This window comes from Nilaparvata lugens, chromosome 2 (genome assembly GCF_014356525.2).
Source record: "Nilaparvata lugens isolate BPH chromosome 2, ASM1435652v1, whole genome shotgun sequence".
NCBI classification, from domain to species: domain Eukaryota; kingdom Metazoa; phylum Arthropoda; class Insecta; order Hemiptera; family Delphacidae; genus Nilaparvata; species Nilaparvata lugens.
Genome location: NC_052505.1, coordinates 66,194,260 through 66,206,546, shown reverse-complemented (window position 1 = coordinate 66,206,546; position 12,287 = coordinate 66,194,260). Strand labels below are relative to the sequence as shown.

Here is a 12,287-nt window from a genome sequence, read left to right as displayed (position 1 = left end):
TGGATATGGCCCGAGAACAGATAGAATATCAGATACGTGATATAAGTAGTAATTTAATAGATTGGCACGAACTATTTGAACCTTTGAATGGCGTAGTAGCAAATTATTCAAATTTTATGTAAATTTGCAAGTCAGAAATGAAAATTGTAAAAAGAAAAGTAGAACTTGCCACTTGCCTGCCAAACACCACCATGGAATGCCACCAAAATTTGTAGAGCACAATACCCTTCATTGTACATTTTTAAGACACATTGTACATTTTTAAAGTTTTAATCTAATTATTAATTTTCTATAAGACTTTGTGATGCTGTTTTAAAGCAAAAGTCATCCAAATATTTATTTAATCCCTTGGAAGAGACGACTTCGACCACCAACAATCCAGGACTACCAGGAATTTCGGATCGCCGCCAGCAACTTATAAAAATTCAGCACGTGAGTGAAAAAATAGTTGAATTAAAATTAGGGCGCCCTCAGTGCTTCGAGTGAAATAAAAATAAAAGCTAGCTCGTCGGAAAGGTTTTAAATATTAAGAAATTAATTCAAAAAACGTGTGCAAGTCTTAAAAGGGTATAAGGAATAGTTTATTTGAATAAGATTGATTCAATTTATATATTAAAAGTACACCAATTAAAAGAATATTAAGTTCTAAACTTATAATACTAACGTTCACCCAATCATTGATTTTATAATCCAATTTGTAATAATATAATGTAGCTCTGGTTCTTTGGATAAATTGATTTATCTAATTCCATCAGGTGCCAAATCTTACACCTTGAGAAATATATTTATTATTGAGAAGTGTACTAGAAATCATAGAGAGTAATATATTTATAATCATTGATTTGTCAATATTTGTCATTTTCTGATTTGGGGAACAATATGTAAAGTGGGATTATCTAAACAGACAAGCAACAGCAAGTTGATATCAAAGCTGCATACAAATAAATGCATATTATCAATGAATTGAAAAGCACATGGTAAAGTTTCGTGCTATAGAACTGAAAAATAGTGTACTGATCTGTGATATTTTATCTTGATTTGTTCTGGTTTTATTGTATATTTGTTGCTCTATATATTTTCTATATTGACCCGATTTTTTAAAATTATTCATCCAATATATGTATCAAATTTTTTATGGTGTACCATTCATTTCTACTCCCCAATACCATAGAGTATAAATCTCATATATATCTGTTAATAATCAGTATTAAATTATTGCGAGAGCTCCTGAATGAGCTTATTAAGACTTTAGTGAAATTGTATCCTAGAAAACCACGACCAGATTTTATAGTATTTAACTCTCATGTTCTACCGATTGAAGCCAAGCCGAGGCAAATCGTTATTCATAAAAAAAATAACGTCATACCGCTAATAGTGGGAGTGGCTTATGAAAGCAAATGGCAGACGTAAAACTTTGTGGTTCATTCATCTACCAATTATTGCATCTCAAACATTCTGCTGCTTTATACTTCAGTTTCAGTTAACCAGGAAATAATAATGATGTAACAACCGTAACACATGTGATATAACGCGTTATCTTAATTTGTGGTTATGACAACCTCCAGTGCATCCATCCAGCTTGGATAACCCAAGTAGCAAAAAAATATTGTCTCATTATTGCCACAACATTCAGCAACATTGTTAAAGATATTGTCATTATAATATTGTAGCAGTATTGTCATAATATTTTTGCAATATCAAATCATATATTATGTAAACATTGTTCAGCAATATTAAATAATATCTATACAACATTGTCGCAATATTGAATAATATATCATGTAAATAATGTTTGGCAATATTGAGATAATATCAATACAACATTATTACAATATTAAATTTAAAATTACCTAAATATTGCTAAGCAATATTTAATAATATCTATACAACATTGTCACAGTATTGAATGATATACCATGTAGATATTGTTCAACATTTTCAGATAATATCAATACAATATTGGATAATTCACCAAGTAAATATTGTTTAGCGATATTTACATAATATCAATATAACTTTGTCACAATATTGAATGATAATGTAAATATCGCTCAAGTCTAATCAAAATCCCATTGAATTTTTCTACTTGAATCGAAATCAGCAAACCCTTCTTGTTCAAGGATGACATACTTGTTGGAGTCGAGCTCGAATATGGCTTGTTGGGTATTTAGCTTTTATTGCAAGGGTCAAACAAGTCTAGACTTTGGTTTGAATTCTCCTTGTTGATCAAGGCTGACAAACTGACAAAGAGAGATTGATTATATTAGAATGAATCTAGTTCTTTACTTAGGTATGTTACAATATACACTGGCTTATACACTTATTTACATTAAAATGACAGTATTGATAATTATTCAACAAATTTGACAAGGTATGAAAAATAAATGAATGAGAATGAAGATTTAATGCAATTTAAATAACGATAATATAATATTGTGATGTAACTACATAAATCGGCCGTGTTTCAGCAAATAGTTGTCAGAGAGAGAAAGAGAGAGAGAGAGAGTGAAAGAGAGAGAGAGAGTGAAAGAGAGAGAGAGAGTGAAAGAGAGAGATTGGATTAGATTAGAGTTATTTATTTATGTATGTTACAATATTTACTGGCTTATACATAAATTTACGGTAATGCTAATTATTGAACAAATTTTACAAAGTATAAAAAATTAATTAAAAAAAATAATTAAAAGAGACAGAAAGAGAGAGAGAGTGAGAGTGTGTGTGAGAGAGAGAGAGTGAGTGAGTGAGAGATTGAGTGAGTGAGTAAGCGGGAGAGAGAGCGGGTGAATAAGCAAGAGGGGAGGAGAGAGAGAAGTGATAGAGAAAGCGAGAGAAGATGTTTTGTCCTGTATATATAAGTACTCATCCAACTGCCCACTATCCCTAGTATGTATAACTAAAGCTATTCAACTATAGCTGCAGTATTTACAAAGCAGGGACCTTCTAAACCTTTCTGGATAGAAAAAGTTGAAAAGTAGACAATGATTCCAATTCGCATCAATAGATCAGAATTCAAAAGAGTGAGACACACCACTATATAACTGGATTTTTGGCTGAGAATCTTCTTGTCTTTGCTGGCAGGTAGCCTACTGAAAACTAAATTCTAAACTGTAGCCCAATACTGCTTCTTCGTTTCGAGTACATCGCAGTACTGTTCCATAATTTGAAGTAGGCTATAGTACATGAACGATACATAGCCTATTTAGTATAGAGTTCACTGTCACTTCGTAATCTGAGTTGTGAGTGAACTGTTCACTTATATCAACCGTTAATACCTGAATTGGATGAGTCATACCTGTATTGCATAGATTTTTCTAATCTTCTATAAGTTTCTATAATATTCCATAGTTTCTCTTATAGAAACATAATAAATGTTAAGAAATATGAACTTCTGAAGAATGAATTAACGTTTGAAATATTATAAATGCATAATATAGAAGTTTGATTGTAGGAAACGTGTCGCAAATATAATAGAAAGGCAATAACATTTTACAGAACACACTACAGTTTTGTAACACTTTTTGTAGATGAAAGAGGTTGTGACACTAGTTTTTGGAAGATTTGCTGCTGAAACTCTCATAACTCTCTTCCTATCGTAATGTATAGTACCTATGTATCAAGATTATAGTAAGTTTACAGCAAAATAATGTAGGCCTACATGTAAGTTCTAGATCTTCATTCAATTATCTTCCGTATCATGTGAATCACGATAATAATTTGTCTGTGTTGATGTTTTAGAGTTATCTATAATAAATTATAGCCTAATTAAGGAAATAATATTGGCTAATAGATAGACGTAGGTGACAGGAAATTCACGAATGACGTATCATCACACCAGAACTACTGAGCTGATTGACTTGAAATATTTTGCATATTTATTCTTAATTTACCGAGGATGGTTTTAGGCCTATTTTGAATTCTTGAATATTTCAGTAGGTCCAGTTTTTAATTAGACTGCCATTGCGGAACACGGGTTATCTACTAATTATAATTTTAGAGAATCTCACATCTACAAAGCACACCCAACATACCACAAATGTTTTCATTACATACTTTATTGGACGACACACTATTGAATTTCATGTTGAAATAAACCTGTATAGATTTTCCTCTTTTGTGCAAATAGAACTTGCTACTGATGTTGAAGAGTCATTTTCAGATACGATTCAGACTAAATACTTGAACGATTGTCATTACTTCTCGATAAGCCCAATATTTGATTTCATTATTGATACGGTACTGTATTAATCAATTACACCTAAACTTCCAGCACATGCGGAGTAAATGCATCGTTAATTTTGTGTATCAACATATCACAAAAACTATCATAATAATATTGAGAGTATTGAGAGGAGAAAAAAGTATCTTATTTGTATCACATTATTTGCTAGAAGCTCATCACAGTTTATATAACTCAAACGCTTCAACAATATTTGTCTCTGAAAACAGTCCTGAAAGCTTCTTGAAGTTAAAGTTATTATATCCACAAGCTGCATTATTGGTCAACATCTAGGATCTTAGAAAGCTGTTGTTTTTCATTTTTAATGTTTCTATGTATAAGAAATAATAAGTTTCATCACAACCCATAAAGTAGTTTTTCGGAAATTGTGATAAGTAGTAATTTCCAGAATTCAACAATCAAGTTATTAATTATTACATACTGAGTCAATTAATCTACCCAGTAGATCTATATATTAATCAGAGAGCACTTAAATACCTTCAATTACATTGTAGTCGCTTGATTCAATTAACGGAAATCGAAATATTGAATGTCAAAGAATATTAACTTACTGTATTGTCTCTTATGATAAATTGGAGACTGAAAGAAAAATAGACGATATCTCTCCAGTCTTTGAAATGAAATTCACCTCGAAAGTGGAGATATTTCGTATTTATTTCCATTTACAATAATAACAGAATTTACTTTGCACCCAACCACAGCCCTACCACCAGAGACTGGTGGGTTTTTTATACTCTTTGCATTTTGGTTCTGTTAACTACTAGAAGATCGATATCCAAAGGTTCTGATTGAGACTATGATTCGAAAATTGGTTTTCATGGTCTAGTATTGGAATGGATTAGAGATATCGAATTGAATTCTATGAAAGAAACTCAGGAACCAATTCAAGTAAAGTTGTGAGAACAGCAAATGTTATGCCAACGATACTCCCCTGTACAGGAGTCAATTCAATCATTGGTATTACTACATTTTTGAGAATCATAGTGATTCTAGATTAATCTGTGGTTCTTCAAGGCTTGGAATGAGCTTGTAAAATATAATTATCACACAAGAGACAATACAACATGATTTTTCATTACACAACATGAAGGAGAAAGAAAATAGCTCACGCCTCACTCACTTCATTCAGGTGCTTAGTTTTTAGCATAAATACAAGCGAAATTATATTGCCAAGATCATTTCGTAGCCGGAGTTGAGAATCCTTTTAAATGGGGATGAATGGCAATTTAGTTTTTTTATCTCTTTTCTAATTTGAACCATATAGATTAATTTTGAGGTCTCACAGCATTTTACAAGTCTTCTTTAGTTTTAGCATTTTGCACTTTCTCTGATATCGTATCAATCTTATTCCGGTCGCGTAATTATGGGGAGGATATTATTTTATAATTATACTTTTCCGACAGTTGCATAACTTGGCAAACAGATAATGTATTCAAGAGTTTCAAGTCTCGTTTAATCTGGTAGATTTCATAAGGACAGCAAAAAATCAAACGTCCAAAAATCGATGTGTGTAACTGGCTTAACTATCACTGGCTTCACGAAGCTCAAGAAAATAGTTTTCTTATTATAATATGAAATTATCAGATTGTAGGTATGGAGGTTTGATATTAGAATTCCGGTACAGAAAGTTTTTCAGTAGTAGAATCGCTTATTTCTCAGGAATACTTACTTACTTCTACCAGAATCGGTGTTTATTATTCGATCAGATCAGAGCATGATCACAACAATAACATTTCTTTCTTAATTACAATTTTATTTCGTGGCTTGAAGTTGAGTGCAAATAGTTTTTAGTTACACCATATCGAGACAAAGGTGTAAGTTGGTGTATACATCGACGCGCAGTAAGAAAGGAATATTCTTGCCAAATCTCATAGAATTCTATCAACGCGTTTGTTTGGCCGTAAATGCATTACATACAGACAGACGAAAGAAAATCCGAGTTATAACATAGAACTCACTGCGTTCGGTCAATTATCGTTATTCAAAAATTGCATTCAATCTCTATTCTCATTAATTAATTCTTCATATCTTGTAAAATTCGTTCAATAATAAGAAATATTGCCATTCAATCTAAATTAGTGTATAAGCCAGCAGTGTATTATATTGTAACATAACATAGGCCTGCATGAATAAAGAGAACTCTAATCTAATCTAATCTAATCCGTAATCCCTACGCTGTATGTTCTCTTTTCAACTGCAAATGTCTTCTATTGAATTCTTCAATGTTGTTTTCCATCACGAACTGCTTATTATTAAATCCCTTTTTTCTTTTAGAAAAAAACGACTAGCAGTCAGATATTTTTACAATAAATGAATAAATCACTCACTGGACAACGAGATCTTTCGGCAGTTCCGCCATATTCTTGGTTGTCTTCTATTGCTATACTTTTTAGTACGGTATATTGTCTGAGTCTCTCCCCCTCCTACAAGCTCCTTCTTTTGTAATAGTATGTAGGCCTAACTTTCACCATTGTCCACGGCCGTGCTCTCTCTCTCGAAACTCACTCCTTCCTTGTCGAAGTATTTTCGCGCCTTTTTGAGTTGCGTTTGCCTTTTGCTATATAGTTATTGGACTTGATCTTCTTGTCTAATGCAGTCGCAAGCTTGCAAGGGTTAGTTTCAGTTCATCACGTATTGAATACAGAGTACATTTCCTGTTTCCAGTGTTTTATCCAGGCATTTATTTGTTTTGAAGTCACGTGATCTTCTATCATCAATGTAAGTACACAATAATATTACTAAATTTATGGAAGTTTGAATCAGTTAGACTGATAAAAGTATAATTAAGCCTACTATAGGGTAGCTTGGAGAAAATAATATACATTATTATATTATATATGTAGCTTGTGTTTTATCTTTTCTCTATAAGGGTGGGTTTAGTTGATTTATTTTGGTTGACCAGTTGAATTCTACCTATCCTGAATACACATTATAGTTATAGTAAGCTGTAATATATGACCTACAGCTTGAACCTCCTTATTTTCCCCCAGTCATAAATAGCCCACAAATTTGGGTTGGGTTATAAATAATTTATAATTATAAATAATTATAATAACCAACCCAAATTTGTGGGCTAAATTATAATTTATAACCCAACCCAAATTTGTGGGCTATTGTATGACTGGGGGATAATAAGGAGGTTCAAGCTAAAAATAAATAATTAGACACTAAATTATTTAGTCTCTTATTTCCATCGGTATAAGAGTATCAGAGCCTATAATTTTTTTTCAAATGTTCAGCGTTTCAAAATCTTTTCAAATCACTAACTTTAAAATTATTTTTTCCGAATTCAATCCTAAATCCAAACACCTAGTACAATATTTTTTTTTGCCGTACCTATAAATTCCACTAAATGGAACCGAACTTAGCACTTAGAACAAAAATGATTCACATACATAATCTCTTATTTAATAGAGTTTTTTGGGAAATTGCAAAAAATCAAAGGTTACATTATGAATTCATCAGACATACTTGATCCCTTTGAGAATACTTTGATTTTATTCTTCAACTGAAGTATTTTTTTCATTGTTCAAAGGAGACGTATGTCGCGTCATGCGCCGATAAAGCTTCGGAAGGGCGCACAATCATGAGTATCATGGGGAAGCTGGTGACCCTTCCTCACCATCCAAAGCAAGGACGACCATAAGAGAGAGAAAAACCTTTCAAGGACCTTCTGATAACTGAAGTTATGATTGGTAAGATTTCAGCTAATTTCTCTTTTGAAGTTCACTGTGTAGCTTGCTTTATATTTTTTAAACAACTCTAATTTTGCAATATCAATATCAGTCGGACAAAATCCCACTTGAATAGAAAATTCTACTTCACTGTATGACTCAAAAACTTTATTTCGCCATTAAACATGACATCCACAAACACCGTGGTTGAGTGGACATTACTGTCCAAACTTCGCCACGTCATTAAAATGAAAAAGTCATTCTATTCTATTTAATAAAAAAAGAAGGCATTCCATCCAGGATTTGCAATATTGAATCTCTAAGTTGATTTTTTTCAATTTGGGAGGTGGTCATTATAATGCTGATCATTAATTAGTATTGGAAATATCAATTGATTTGTAGTAAGCTACAAGTCTGTGATTAACACTCCACATAGCTTTGAAACAGTTTGTCCTATTGATTTAAGGTTCTCACCATTCACTTCATATTGAAATTCCGTATTGGAATAGAATAGAATCGTTACCTTCATTTCAACCTCCGAGGGCGGGGCCTACTTGCTTTGCGGTAGCAAGTTAAGTGATAGGCCTATCATGCATAACAAGACCAGCTTTCAATTTCCAATAAAGAAATACTATATGGAAAACTAGAGATAACTTTGGACTTTTATCCAAATATATTTCATTCTATTTCGAGTTTCTAGAATATCAAGGTGTTAGGCCTACTAATTGTAGGGCACCGTTAATTCTACATAATAAAAAGCATGATTCCATTACTGAATAATGGATATTTTTTGGAAATACATTAATATTACAATTTTCTTATAACATGCTCAGAAGATTCACTTTTTCCTCTCAAATTATTTCACCCAGACTTCTTATCGGTTTTTCTAAACACTTTCCTGTTCATGTTTTACTAAAATCTGCCTATTACATGATAAACCATGATTTATAAAATATTCTTCCTCCTCATCTTATCTTTCCAGCCGATCCCACCTAGAAAAAGTAGTTTTGTTCATACATTGTTTGTCCTTTATACTTTTCTTTCGCATTGTAATGAGTAATGTGTGATAGGATTAGTGTTCTCATAAATTTTATTGTTACAGCAGCTGCTACAAACCGGTGCTGGCCGAAGGCAGAATTGAAGCAGGTCTAGTTGAAAGCGGCTACGTGGCTTGCACAAGCCCAATCCAAGTTGGACAAAATGTAAGCATTAATCTTACAATTCAATTTTTCTTGAAAAACAGCATTGGAATCATGTATAACACGACAATCTTCCCATTCGAAAAAAAGAGCTTGGATTCAATATCACTGAGCCAAGATAGCAGACCAAATTTGTAATGTCATGATTGAGTATAGGAACTTTTATATTAGCACGATCCCCTACGTCCGACCATCAAATCACCTCTATGAAAAGTATCAAGCCGTTTTCAAACTTTTTACTCACTCTGTATTGAGCTGTTTCCTGAATAAGCATCTTTCACCCAAGGTTATTAAAAAGAAGGTTGTTCCATAACTGCCTGATATTGGGACGAAATGAAAATCGGGTGGGTAGAGTAAACTTTTGGCCGGGACAAAAGGTTCACAAGTAACAAGCTTTAATAGTGTTATATTATTAACAATAGTTTAACACATTCAGAAATCAGACCACAGTAGCACTACAGAACTGAGACACTGCTGCCGCTCGGCTGTCGCACGGATATGTGTGTTCTCCTACTATCATCACCGTGTCGCGGACGTAGCTCGGCCGTACCTCGGCACGGGCTCGGTGCGGTTATATGTGTCCCGGCCTTTTAAAGTGCTACAGATCAGAAATTCTAGTACCGTGCGCATGCACTTGTCTTTTCAGCAAGACAATAATATCATTTATGTTGTAATCTTGTTACACTTCTCAAAATAGAACACTTCACTTGGTTTCTACTTGGACTGAATCTAATAAATAGATCTGATTTCAACATTACAGAAACATGATATTATTAGTAAAACATTGGTAAAAATGTAAAACTCAATTGATCAATAATTTTTTTATTAAAGCAACCTTGTGGATGTTATGAGCCATGAAAGCTCAATATGATTAATATTTTCAATGCGCCAGTCGTGATCTCAAATGTAGTCGGGATCTCTGATCTGTACTATTTTTCGGGTTCCCCATCACTTTCAGTTTCCTCAAATCGGAATAACCTTGTTTTTAATAACCTTGTCTTTCATGAACCAACAATTTTTTTATTGGGTACTCTAGCTATAACTTCATTCTGGAGGGAATGTTGATTGGCATGATTGTGTAAAACTTACCCAAGACTCAGGAATTGTTATCAAATGATCAAAATAGAGAGACTAAACACTGATTCAGATGTGCTATGGTTTGACTATTTTGTCTTCTTCCGATCGGGATTTCTGAAATTTGAGCCACTTTAACACAATCACCGCCATTCAACGTTTTCTTCAGAATCTGATTCTCTACAACTTCTATCAATAAAAAATACAAGTTTATGATTTCATATCCAATTATAACCATTAAGTATTAATAAAACAAATTGATCAAATATTTTCTGCTTTGAATTAGTTTCTTTCTGATTTTTTTATTATTTTCATTTTTTCCAGGAATCAGCCATCAACACCAGCTACAATAACAATATTCGACATCGATTGTGAAGATGAACCTCTCGAATAGATAAGAATATAATAGTAGTGACAGAAAAGATCATAAAACGTGTCTACATGTTCAATTTACTGATATCATAAACAATAAATTAGTAATTGATTATAATTACGGTTTTTAATTGAATAATCAATCCCTGAAACCTCAATATTGTTGAAAATATTAATTGAAATTTACAAAATTGCAAAAATGTAGTCTATTTATAATATATTTTTTTAAATTGTGTAATAAGGGTACAGTTACACTATGAGCAAGTTTGCTCATATAAGCGCTTTCAAGCTGGTAGTGAAAACTTACAGGTAAAAACAGAATCTGGTAACATGCATAGAAACACCTCATGACATGCACAGAGAGAATAGAAATGATCCATGAATAATGCAGAGTTAGTACCATTCTCTCCGAACACATCATAACGTGTTTCATCCATTTGAAAAAAAAATTTTCACCTGTAAGTTGGCACTAGGTACCAGCTTGAAAGTGCTTATTTGAGCAAGCTTGCACATAGTATAACTGTACCCTTATGTTCTCACAATATTGTAAAATAGTGTCAAAAATTTTTGTACAAAATTGTGGAATAATTTTCTCACAATACTGTGGAATAATTTTCTCACAATATTATGAGATAATTTTTCCACAATGTTTTGTGGAAATATTCGGTTCAATATCAATATTGTGTTAATATATTTCAATATTTCAGGAAAATATCTTCCCAACATCAACCAATATTTTCAAATATCGTAGGAAAAATATTGAAGGTTCCATAAAGATATTGTCAGAGTATTCTGACAACATTGACCAACATTTACAACACATTGAACAATGTTGTGATAATTTTTGTCACAATATTGAGACAATATTTTTTAAAAAATCTTGTCTCAATATTGTGACAATATTTTCCAATATTTTGTCAAAATATCTTAACAATATGTACCAACATTGCTATAATATTTTCAAAAAATATTAAAGGTTTCATAAAGATATTGTCAGAGTATTCTGACAACATTGACCAACATTTACAACACATTGAACAATGTTGTGATAATTTTTGTCACAATATTGAGACAATATTTTTTAAAAAATGTCTCAATATTGTGACAATATTTTTTCAAAATATCTTAGCAATATTTACCAACATTGCTATAATATTTTCAAAAAAATATTAAAGGTTTCATAAAGATATTGTCAGAGTATTCTGACAACATTGACCAACATTTATAACACATTGAACAATGTTGTGATAATTTTTGTCACAATATTGGGACAATATTTATAAAAAATGTTGTCTCAATATTGTGACAATATTTTCCAATATTTTGTCAAAATATCTTAGCAATATGTACCAACATTGCTATAATATTTTCAAAAAAATATAAAATGTTTCATAAAGATATTGTCAGAGTATTTTGACAACATTGACCAACATTTACAATATATTTAACAATATTGGGAAAACATTCCTTCCAATATTAAGACAATATTGTTTTGCTACTTGGGAACTACCAAATATCGGGGCACCGAGCTTCACTCATTATTTATTTATTGATAAACATAACACAATTCTTCAAAATGATTGGGAAAGGAATAACAGACGCAGCCCAAAACTGTTCCTTCCCCGAATTTTGATTTATACACTATAAAGGTATAGGCGCACACAGATCGTCATCAGACAGACGGCACGCATCGGACGATCGGACGATTAGATTAAATTTGATATATTGTTT

At 32.1% G+C, this 12,287-nt stretch overlaps 1 protein-coding gene and 1 long non-coding RNA gene across 2 annotated transcripts in view; one reads left to right on the top strand and one right to left on the bottom strand.

Annotated features, from left to right (window-relative positions):
* LOC111055233 (facilitated trehalose transporter Tret1) overlaps positions 1-12,287 on the bottom strand; it is a 210,359-nt gene that overhangs the window by 152,120 nt on the left and 45,952 nt on the right. The gene's annotated exons all lie outside the window — the stretch shown is intronic.
* Positions 6,226-10,674, top strand: LOC120350121. The gene is made up of 4 exons (XR_005570641.1): positions 6,226-6,955; positions 7,773-7,932; positions 9,014-9,113; positions 10,509-10,674. It is a non-coding gene; the product is annotated as an uncharacterized LOC120350121 (long non-coding RNA).